Genomic DNA, 11,500 nt, shown 5'->3' with positions numbered 1-11,500 from the left:
ATATGTCACCTCACATCCTTTGAACATTACCATTGAAACACAGCCGTCACCAACATTACACTGTCAACCCACACTGCCATCACTATCAATGACAGTACATCAGCACACACTGCATCACTACAAGCACACACTGCACCACTACCAGCACATATTGCACCACTACCAGCACACACTCAACCGCTACCATAACACACTGCACCGCTACCAGCACACACTACACCGCTACCATAATACACTGCACCGCTACCATAACACACTGCACCGCTACCATAACACACTGCACCGCTACCATCACACACTGCACCGCTACCATCACACACTGCACCGCTACCAGCACACACTGCACCGCTACCAGCACACACTGCAGTGCATCACTATCACTGACATTTCACTATCTGCACCGCTACCAGCACACACTGCACCGCTACCAGCACACACTGCACCACTACCATAACACACTGCACCGCTACCAGCACACACTGCACCGCTACCAGCACACACTGCACCGCCACCAGCACACACTGCACCGCTACCAGCACACACTGCAGTGCATCACTATCACTGACATTTCACTATCTGCACCGCTACCAGCACACACTGCACCGCTACCAGCACACACTGCACCACTACCATAACACACTGCACCACTACCATAACACACTGCACCACTACCAGCACACACTGCACCGCTACCAGCACACACTGCACCGCTACCAGCACACACTGCACTGCATCGCTATCACTGACATTTCACTCTCTGCACACACTGCAAACTCACACATCACATTGCATCACTATATACAATCAGGCAATAAGCATACACTGTATAACTGCATACACCCCAAATCAGCACACTGTTATTACAGTCCCTGGCAGCTTGCCTTGCACAGTAACCCTCCTCCATACAACAGTGACTCACCTGTCCTAACTATGGCAGCTATACTTCATTTTCAGCATCTTCTGAGACAGGGACCCAGCATAGTAAAGCCCACTCGTTGCCTGTAGTAGCCGAGGAGCTGGCACAGGAAAAACAGACAGCAGCACAGTAATGAGAAGCTTATTCTCTTAGCTCCCCCTACTGGCACCTGGAGGAAAATGCTTGTAATTTACAAGCAGAGGAAGATACCTATTACTGACGGCTGCTCCTTTTCACCTGCTAGAAGTAACAGCTTCCGCACACCAGGGTCGGATTCCGGGCCCACGGCCAGGGTCCCAAGGGACCCGTGGCTGGGCCTCCAATGCAGACTGTCAACACTGACTGCATAGCAGGACTCTGTGGGCCTATTTTCAGTGGTGGGCCTGGATCTACAGCTCCATTTGACCCATTGTTAATCCGGCCCTGGTCCTAAGATACTTACAGGGTGAGGAGGCACTCCAGTCATAAAAAAAATACTGAAAGCCAAAACTTGGTAGACAACATTTCAGCACCTTTTATGTGGTCACCTAAGTTTACCACACCATATACCCCTTATACAAATCATGCAACACAATCCTAACCCACTTATACTGTATTTGCTTCTTACACAATATGCCACATGGATCGAGCCAAAATACACACTATACCAAACGGATTGAGTCAAAATTAACAACATGCTTCATAAACAGGGATAAAAAGGCGCGCATGAAAAATTTACACCATAATGCCCATTACATGTTAAGCCACACACCATAATTTCCATTATGTATTATGCCAAACACCATAATGCCTATTTAAAATTATACTACATAAGTGCTGCTTACCTACATGCTCATTGCCAGGGGTTCAATTACATGCTCATTTCCAAGGGGGAATACATGCTCGCAGTAACTGTGGGACAGCCGCTGCCGGGCAGAAGTGATAGTCATTGACAGCCAGGCAAAGAGCGGGGGGGGCTACCCGGCCATATTCAGAGCGCTGCAGGTCCCGACTATTTGAAATAATACCCCTTTCACACCAGAAAATGCAAGGACGTACCCAGGAATATGGTCCCAGGATTCACTTCCGGAAGAGGCCGGGGATGGTCGCATGCACGTGGAGCTCCGTCCCCCATCCACGGAACTCAACCATCCCCGGCCTCAGGAGCAGCGTGCGGCAGAGGGGACGAAGACAGGCAGAGGAGGCGGGCAGGCAGTGGTGGAAGAGGAGGAACCGTGCGCTGCAAGCCGAGGACGATGCAGCCGGAGCTGGGAGAAGGCTGACCGCACGCCCGTTGAAGTTCACCTTCAATGGGCGGGTGTGAGATCATCTCACAGGCGCGACTCACCCCCGGGACCCGCCGAGCACTCGACACGCTCGCCGAGCTGCCTGTGGCCTCTAGAGAATTGAGGCCTGGATCAAGTGGTGCAGTCGCGGCTTCTCCTGCCAGATCTGATGCTGCCGGCACATCACGGGTGACGCGGCTGGCGCATCGAGTAGTGAGCGGATGCCCCCGGCAACACCAACGGCCGGGGGGAAACCCTACGACCACCTTCACTGCCCTATGGATGCAGAAGGCCGGGCAAAAGCAGACCAGCGGACCTGGTCAGAAGGGACCCATCCCCCCAGCTAGGACAGAAGGCAGATCAGCCAGGGGGACCCCCGGCAATACATCCGGAGGCCGGTAGGACCCCCCCCCCAACAGGCCACACCAGCCCCAGGTAACCCTGCGGCAGCTCTGCATCCTCCCCCCTCCACTGACTCTCCCCCGGCCTCACTGAGTCTTTCTACCCCCTCCCCCCCCATAGGTGCAGATTTATGATTTTGCTGGTGGGTGCTCAAGCCAAAAATATAGGGGAGTGGCTTCATGGGGAAGGGGTGTGGCCACAAAATAATACCAATTTATATTACGTAGTACAGTTGTCTCTAATATTCAAATTATGGTAGCAGCGTCAAGTACATAAATGCCCCCACAGTGCCAAGTACATAAATGCCCCCACAGTACCTGTGCCGGTAATAAGGGAGGGGTAGGGCCGGCGCCACCACTAGGCAGGTCTAGGCATTTGCCTAGGGCGCCAGCCACTGGAGGGCGGTACTGAGCCGCCGAGGAGAGCCGAGAAGCTATACAAACACTAAACTACAACTCCCAGAATGCTCCTTACCAGGAAAAGACCACAGCCTTTACTGATTGGCTATTGCTGTGACTATTGAACACTGATTGGCTGCTGTATGACAGCCAGGGAGTGTAGGCACATCGGCCGCTCAGCTATACACCACCCGGGATATGGCAGCGTGCGGGGGCCCTGCGTGCCATCTACTGCTGCAGGGGAATATCCTCCTCGTTAGGCAATGGCGAACTGTCAGGAGGGACTGCACTTCAGAGGCTGCAGGTGAGGCAGTGAGAACGTGCCAGCCTACCGCCCCCCACGCGCCGGACTCCCGTCTGTGATTTCCCCCCCCCCCTCTGTTCATCCCATAGCAATCTAGCGCTGCACCCCCTCCAGAGCACGTGGGTTGTGTCTGCCCCCTCCTCAGCGGCAATCCCCGTGCTGGACAGCCCCAGGCAACCTACCCCCCCTCCCCAGAGAGGAGCGAGCGGGCGGGCGGGGGGATAGGTTGCCTGGGGCGCTCACAGGGTTTGCACCGGCCCTGGGGAGGGGGAGTGCGATGGGACATGGGCGGAAGGGCTGCTGCTGAGCTACTCAGTCAGTGTGCACTATGTGCACAGCACGCACAGGCTGGCCTGCCTCACATCCACCTATTACTCTGCGGATAGAATACACTCCTCCCGGCATACTGTTTCCCAGGCGTCGGGTCCAGCAATGCGGGTGCTGCAGCCGCAAATTAGCAAGTTAATACAGCGGCCCAGCAGCGGGACTTGGGTCCGTGGGTGCTCATCAATTTCCGTGGGTGCTCGGGCCCTTGAGCACCCACAGAATCGGCACTTATGCCCCCCCCATCCCCACCACCACCCACAGCTCTACCACAGGAAGATTCAAGATGGCGCCGCAATATGGCTGCCTAGGAACTGTGCATATGTATCATGTGTTTAACTGTACTACTGTCCCTGCTTAACTGTACTGTCCCTGCTCAGGGGCAAACGCAGGATTTTCAGAAGGGGGTTTCCAGAGGGGCGGAGCAAAGCCGGGTCAGTTAAAGTATTATAGATAGACCAAATGCATATAAATAATAATAAATATATATAGTGGAGTGGGCTTATTATTCATAATTTTCTGGTGGGAGGACAGCTTGCTTGACTGCAGATATCTCCAGTTCCCAGAAATTGATTTCTTAGATTATAATGGAATTAAAAACTAGAGAATCCCACCAACCAAATGGTATTGGGGACTAGGGGATCAGAGTTCAGGAGGCAGAGCAATCTGCCAACGAGTATATAAAACTACATACCAGGTGTGTGGAGCTGGAGCAGTAACCAGCTACTGGAAGGCTGATATCTCTGGCTCTGGGAACAGTAGAGACAAGCTACTAGTGTCCATCAAAGGGGGAGCATCACAGCTTTTGCAATATACCCTCATAAAAACTCTAAGTCAGAAAGAACCTGAAATATCTGACTGGGAAAGGCAATTAACAGGCTTGGATGGGGACCACTGCTTTAAAGTCAGATATCTCCGGTTCCCAAGGGCCGATTTTTAAAATTCTTGTACCCATGGAAAGAGGGGACCCTCAGCTTTCATCCTAGGGCCCTTAGACTCCTGGGGGGGGGGTTTCTGGGTACTCATAAACCCCCCCTGCGTGCGCTACTGCGCTTATATTGATACCTACCTGGCTGCTGCAATGACCAGTGGCGCCGCTGATGGCTGCCTAGGCGCTGTGCAGCTCGGTGGGCATGTGATCCCCGCAAGTGAATGCTCTCAATGTAATGTGTATAATGTCTCAATGGAATGTATGTAATGTCTCCCCCCCCCCCCCCCATTTCATCCCTGCTTGATGCTGCACTGTAATCCACAAAAAATTCCTAGAGTGCGCAAGCACACATGGCCAATAAAGTTGATAAAGATAAAGTTGATGAGGGGACATTCCCGGGTTGGCCCCTTTTACACCAGCCTAGTCCCTGCATTTTCTGGTGTGAGGGGGAGAGAAAACCACCACTCTCCCCCCCCCCTCCCCCCCCCCGCCGCCCCTTAACCGGCTATATCGTTTAACCAGATATATCTTCGGAACCAACTGACCCATTTACATGAGACCAGTATCATATTGAAGAACTTTTAACTGGGCTTCAAATGATTTTGGTCCCATGAAACTGGGCCATTTGGTTCCAGAGAAATCTGCCTTCAAAGTACATAAACAACCATGAAATTACATTTCAGAAATAAATAAAAAACCGGTTAACCCACAATATCCCTGGAACCAATCAACTCATATGGACCAGCCTGGTATCAGATTGAATGCGCAGCGATTTGGGTTTGAATGAGTTCAACCTCGGAACTGGGTGGGGGTCAGAATTAGGGGGTCCCATGTTATCCTATGGGGAAAAGTTCCAGGTTTGTCCGGTGGCAGGGGCGGATCCAGGATAAAATGACAGGGGGGGCACCATGATAAAAGAGGGTTTAGGTGGGGGAGGGCCAGTGTTAGTGGTGCCAGTGTACATGCTAAGAGAGCGGCAGAGAGAGGGTGGGAATGGGATTAAAAATAGGCCCTGGCATTTAAAGTACGCAGGCCCACCATGGTGACAAAAGTGAAGGATGTAGTTGTGCGCGCGCCGAAGGTGCACTCTGGAAAAGTGGGTGTGGCCACTCAACAGGGGGCATGTCCTTGAGTGTAGTGTATAACACCATATACAACTTCTACACATTATGCAACAAAATACTAGACCCCATTATACTTGCCCCTTACACATGATGCCAAATGGAATGAGCCAAAATTCACATAATGCCACACGGATTGTGTCAAAATTCACATAATGCCACACGGATTGAGCCAAAATTTACATAATAACACACGGATTGAGCCAAAATTCACATAATGCCAAATGGATTGAGCCAAAATTCACATAATGCCACATGGATTGTGTCAAAATTCACATAATGCCACATGGATTGAGCCAAAATTCACATAATGCCACACGGATTGAGCCAAAATTCACATAATGCCAAATGGATTGAGACAAAATTCACATAATGCCACATGGATTGTGTCAAAATTCACATAACGCCACATGGATTGTGTCAAAATTCACATAATGCCACATGGATTGAGCCAAAATTCACATAATGTCAAATGGATTGAGCCAAAATTCACATAATGCCAAATGGATTGTGTCAAAATTTACATAATGCCACACGGATTGAGCTAAAATTCACATAATGCCACACAGATTGAGCCAAAATTCACATAATGCCAAATGGATTGAGCCAAAATTCACATAATGCCAAATGGATTGAGCCAAAATTCACATAATGCCACATGGATTGAGCCAAAATTCACATAATGCCACATGGATTGAGACAAAATTCACATAATGCCACACGGATTGAGCAAGAATTCACATAATGCCACACAGATTAAGACAAAATTCACAATACGCTTCATAAACAGGGACATTGTCCACCAAAGGCTCGCATTAAACATTTACACCATAATGTCCATTACACGTTAAGTTACCCAACATGATGTCCATTATGTATTATGTCAAACACCATAATGCCTATTAAAAATTATGCTACATACAGTAAGTGCTAATTATCTACATGCTCATTACCAAGGGTTCCATGCTCATTGCCAGAGGTTCCATGCTCGTTGCCATGTGGGATTACATGCTCATTGCCAACGGGGAAGACATGCTCGTGGTAAACGGGGGACAGCCGCCGCCAGGCAGAAGTGATAGCTACTGACAGTGGCAGAGCCTGGCTGTATTCCGAGCACTGCAGGTCCCAGCTGTTTGAAATAATACCCATTTCACACCAGAAAATGTATTCCCAGGTTGGCCCCTTTTACACCAGCCTAGTCCCTGCATTTTCTGGTATGAGGGGGAGAGAAAACCACCCCTCCCCCCTTTAACCAGTTATCTCATTTAACCGGCTATATCTTCGGAACTAACTGACCCATTTACATGAGACAAGTATCATATTGAAGAACTTTTGAGTGGGCTTTGAATGATTTTGGTGCAGGAAAACGGGAATGTTTGGTTCCAGAGTAATCTGCCCTCAAAGAACATGAACAGCCATGAAATTACATTTAAAAAAAAAAATCGATTTACACGCTATATCTCTGGAACCGATTGACCGATATGGACCATCGGGGTATCATATTGAAGGCCCAGCGATTTGGAATTGAATAACATCAATCACAAGCTCCTGTGATGCCAGGGGGGGATCTGGCAGCTGTCGGAACCGGGTGGGGGTCGGAATTGACGGGTCCCATATTATCCTATGAGGAAAAAATGTTACAGCTTTGCCAGGCGATATCTCTGGTTCCCGGGGGGCTAGAGACATGGGGCTGGGCTCGTTGGAAAGCTCTGGTCCTCATCTACAAAATGGATGACAGGGGGGCACGTGCCCAGGTGCCCCCCCCCCCCTGAATCCGCCACTGTCCGGCGGTATCTCCGGTTCCCGGAGGGCTAGGGATGCGGGGCTGGGCTTGTTGGAAATCCCCAGTCCTCCTATTTGGAGTGTGGGCCTGGAGCAACAGCGACATCAGGCCCATTGTTAATCCGGCCCTGATAGGCACTGGGCGCATTTTTTGAGGCTCTCCCACCCATGGGCCACAATGTCCCATGGTGTGTGTGTAGGGGGGGGGGGGTCACAGAGGAAACCAACGCAAGACTACAGTGTGCAATAAAATAAATCTGCAGTGTGCAATTTGGTACTTGTGTATTATTATCACGGCGCCCACTACGGCATTAGCGTAATGGGCTATTCACGGTAGTGAAATCGCATTGCATGCCATTATTGTATGGCATGCGATGCGATGAGATGCAATTTTAATATATAATGTATTCACTGCTCTGTGTCAGTGAATCCATTAAAAAGATTGCATCACATCGCATACCATTATTGTATGGCATGCGATGCAATGAGATATCAGTTCTGATTGAACCTATAATAATGCCATTTAATGTCCTATACCATTAAATGACATATGATGTCATTTATTTAGGCCTCCCACAACCCCCACTATCCACGCTGTCCCAAAGCATGGCGAGCGCAGCGAGCCCCGCGAGCTGAGTCAGCAAGCGTCCGCCCGACCTTTTCATACCCCCACTATCCACGTCAGCTGGGAGTTGCATTCATATTCTTAATACGAATTAATACGACAGCATACCTCGTATGCTTTGTCGTGTTCCAGAGGGGGATTTACAAAGCAGTCAAATAGGACTGGTTTGTAACCCTCCGATGGCGTATTAATTCGTATTAGCTGGCCGTATATACGCCCGCTAATACGAATTAGTGTAGGCAGTCTGCACGGATCAGTCAGATCAGTGCAGGCTGCAAGGTGTAAAAAAAAAAGAAAGAAAAATAAATACATTTTAAAAATAAACGGCGTGGGGTCCCCCCCACAGCCATAAACAGCACCAGGCTGACAGAGCCGGGCCGGTAATTAAAAATCAGGGAACCCGACAAATAGGGGTTCCCTGATTTTTAACAACCAGCCCCAGGCTCCAGGTCCGGGGCTGGTTCCCAAAATACGGGGGACAAAATGACTAGGGGTCCCCGGTATTTTAAGAACCAGCCCCAGGCTCAACCAGCCAGCAGGGTAATGCCACAGCCGGGGGGAGACTTTTTATACAAGTCCCCCCGGCCAAAGCATTAACCCTCTGACCAGTCAGCCTGGCCAGGGGCCCTGGGGGAGTGGGGACCCCCCCAATAAAGGGGTCCTCCCCCTCCAGGACTTACCTGACCAGGCTGAAGCCTGGTGCTGTTCTCGATGCCCCTGGGCGGTGTGTAAAAAAAATAGAATAAACTATTGTTTTTAACTGTGGAACTATGAGTCCCAGCAAGCCTACCCTGCAAGCTGGGACTTGGAGAACCACAAGTCCCAGCCTGCGGCATTAAAGGGCCCGCTGGGTCTTGTAGTTCCACAGTTAAAAAAATAGTAAAATAAACACACACTGACACATAAGAAAAATAAAACTTTAATACATACATTACACACATACTGATACTTACCTATCTTGGGGCCTTATTCTGGTTGGTGCGTACTTTCCCGTATACTTTCAGATGGCGTTTTTTAGCCATCTGCGCATGCGTGGGGAACGCTATGCGCATGTGCCACGCATGGTCTCCGTACTTGTACTCACTAATACCGTACAGAAATGGGCACCGCAAACACTCAGGAAATATGGGCGTATTATGGGCGTCATTCGGAATGACACAGGGGCGTACTTTCAAAGTGGGCTAAACTGGGCAGAAACATGGGCGGACACGGGGGAGTACACTTATTTTGGTGGGCGTTCATTCGGACAGCACACCGAATGCACGCAAACAAAAAGCCTAGAAATGTGCGGTGTCCATAAGCAAGTATTGCTTTGCGGACACCACTCGGTCATGCGCTAGGCAAACGGAACGCCTAATCACTGAAACCATTGTCAGGTGAACACAATACAATCCCCTACTTTACTCAATCCTTGTTAATTACACGCTTGTCAGTGCTTCAATTGGACCCATTGCAGCTTAAATGGAACATTACTAAGCACACACATATATGCTGCACTTGTCACACACTTTTACACTGCAAATAATGAACACAACTTTATATAAATAATACAAATACACATGTCACTTCTACATGTATCAATTAAACCACACATTTGGGGGAATCAAAAAAACATTTATTAAAGGAACTTATAAAATAAATTAGAATTCAAAACAAAATAAAAGGTACCATAGCAGGAAGACAATGAAATCATATATACAAAATCCATGTATTATAGACATACATAGCCACAGCAGAATCATTAGGAACACATCAGGTGGCTTCACAACAAAAGTACAGCACCAACACTTCAAGTACAGCACACAGTAATGCTAGCCGAAACAGGGCAACAGGGGAACCAAACATGACATTTGAACCGAGGGCAAATGTGGTGACCCTCGGCACGGAATTTGACACAGGATGCTGACACACACAGCTCAATGGAACATTTGGGAAGACATAAGGGTGGAGATTAATGGGGACACAAGTTCATTTGCGGGCACGTTTGCCCCTGGCAGGCTCCTTGCCACGTGCAGCGGCTCTTCTGCCATGGCCACGGCCAGATGGTGGGCCAGGTGGAGCACATGCTGGGGAGGGGGGGGATCGTCTTCCCCCTCTGGCAGCAGGGAGTGATGATGGTGGGAATGCACCAGAAACGGGTGACATTAGGACCCTATTGGTGGTAACTAGCTCCACCATAAGATCATTATGGCGGAGGAGTTCATTTTGCCGCAGGGCTTGATCAGCCAGCACCTGCAGGCTAGCAGCAATAGATTGCTGGCTGGCACTCATAGCCTGCAGGCTCGCAGCAATACTTTGCTGGCTGCTGGTCAAGCCCTGCAACACCTCCTCGGCCCTACGCACCCGCTCTGATGCCAACTCTCCCTGCTGCACAATATTTTCAAGCACATGCCCCCACGTGGCAAATTCAGCCAAGGACATTGGCGGCTGCTGCTGCATGGGCCTGCTACTGGGGCCAGGTGGCACAGACTCCACAACCTCCTCAACAGATTGTTGACCAAGCGGTGGGGATGCTGTTGAAAGAGAAATTTCCAATTAACACACATTCCATGCAAAAATCGAAACATCTACTTGTGGCCTGGCAAATAATTACCTTCAAGCAAAGAAGCCATGACTTCCGCTGGGGCCTCGCTGTCCATGGTGCTCACCCCCCGGACCTCCTCCACTGCAATGCAGCACTGTGCCATCTGTTCCAGGGGGGTGAGCTTCAGCTTGGAAGGCATGGGGCCAGCCCCAGAGGTGTGGCTGTGTTCCCACCGCTGGGTCAATTTCTTTTTGAGGTTTGTTTTGAAGTCGTGCCACCTGCAATCAAAGTGTACATATTAAAACATGTCACTCCTCATGTTTGCTGTAGCACCCATTGCAATCTGCAACACAATACAACATGTGCCTCATGACACCAATCTTACATTATATTAAATTTGAAAACCAACCCTTAGAAGATACACTCAAACTCACCCTACAATAACTATCAATTCAATGACATGGCAAACATGTCTGTGGCTTCAATCAACGTCACAGCACATTGACCACCTCATCTAATATGTAATGTAAACATTACTGGACTTGTACTGCTCAAATGTAACACACATGAACTTGCCTCTTCTTAACGTGCTCCGCCTCACGAACTTGTGGAGCCACCGTATTAATCTCCGCCGTTATCTCCTCCCAGATCTTCCATCTCCTTGTGTGTGTCAACTTTTCCGGTGGGCACTCGATCAAATCCCGTGCCCGGGTCACCAGGATGTCAAGCTCCTGCGGTTCATATGCCATGTTTCTGGTGGTTGGTTCCTCTGTTGCCCTATTTCGTCCACGGCCACTGGACGACTTTGATGAGTGGGAGGTTCCATCTGAGCCGCAAGACCCGCCCATGCGCCCATCCCACTCCCCGGAAAGCAGACGCAGATACCAGCTGCGGGACTCTGTGGCCCT

Source organism: Crinia signifera, chromosome 2 (assembly GCF_055691185.1).
Source record: "Crinia signifera chromosome 2, ASM5569118v1, whole genome shotgun sequence".
Taxonomy (NCBI): domain Eukaryota; kingdom Metazoa; phylum Chordata; class Amphibia; order Anura; family Myobatrachidae; genus Crinia; species Crinia signifera.
Note: the sequence above shows the minus strand (reverse complement) of the source record.